The 1,209-nt window shown below is 38.0% G+C and overlaps 1 non-coding gene across 1 annotated transcript; it reads left to right on the forward strand.

Annotated features, from left to right (window-relative positions):
* The first annotated feature begins 642 nt into the window (after positions 1–642).
* LOC140497881 (U6 spliceosomal RNA) lies at positions 643–749 on the forward strand. The gene has a single exon (XR_011964890.1). It is a non-coding gene; the product is annotated as a U6 spliceosomal RNA (small nuclear RNA).
* The last annotated feature ends 460 nt before the right edge of the window (positions 750–1,209 follow it).

Below are 1,209 nucleotides of genomic sequence, written 5' to 3' on the forward strand. Positions count from 1 at the left end.
CCATAAAAGAGATTAAGATCATAGTGACTTTCCCCTGAACCATTTCTATCCATATTCCATTAAAAAGAAGACAAAATAAGAACTATAGTAACAGTGATAGTTAATGATAAAAATAATAAAACTGCAGCAGCAGCAAAGAGAATGGAAGATAACTACTGGTCTCCAAGCCAGGAAGACATGTATTCTAGTGTCCTCTCCTTTCAATTGACATTTCATATGTAGGAGGAATATTTATGGCTCTTCTTTGAGGAAGACTGTCTACTATGCTTGAGCAAAAATGAGATACTACTTCATTTTCTCCTTGTTTGTATGTTCACCCTGGACTTTTTTTTAAGCTGAGAAGTCTATCAGTATCAATCAACAAACATTTATTAGTCAGTTTTATATGCCGGAAACCTCCAGATACAAAGATAAAAATAAAATCATCCTTTCCCTCAAGGAGTTCCTCATTTGGGAAGAATTTGGTTCATTCATTTATTTACTCAATAGTGAGTTGCTACATAGTGATGTCATTTTGGTCCTCTTCAGAATGAAGGACAACCACCAAGTCTACTATGTGTATGAAGGTTACAGGTGGGGCAGGGATGGACAAAACATATTCTATTAGGAAAATGATAATAAGTATACACAAGATATATAAATGTGCTTACTTTGGCAGCACATATATTAAAATAGGAATTATATAGAGAAGATTAGTATGGACTCTGAGCAAAGATGACATGCAGATTTGGGAAACATTCCAGTAAAAATAACAAAAATACATGTAAAATATGCACAAGGTATAAGCAAAATAAATAGCAAAGTAATTTGAGGAAGAGCTAGCTAGCTGTGTGTGTGTTTGTCCTTCGTAGCCATCAGAGAAATGATGACATGACTTGCACTTGACTTTGTTTGGAGTGAGGGAGGGCTGTGCAGGTCACCAGCCTCACTTCTCCTCCAGAGCCATCTGGATCCAGTGATCAGATATTCATCAGGATGACTGGAGATGGCCCAGGATGAGGCAGTTGGGGTTAAGTGACTTGCCCAAGGTCACACAGCTAGTGAGTGTCAAGTGTCTGAGATGAGATTTGAACTCAGGTCTTCCTGACTCCTGCGCTGGTGCTCTATCTACTACACCACCTAGCTAGCTAGGAAGTCAGGAAAGGCTTCATGTAGAAGTTGGTTCTTAAATTGAGTTTCAAAGATAACTAGGGATTCTAAAAGGTCAAA

This window comes from Notamacropus eugenii, chromosome 3 (genome assembly GCF_028372415.1).
Source record: "Notamacropus eugenii isolate mMacEug1 chromosome 3, mMacEug1.pri_v2, whole genome shotgun sequence".
Lineage (NCBI taxonomy): Eukaryota > Metazoa > Chordata > Mammalia > Diprotodontia > Macropodidae > Notamacropus > Notamacropus eugenii.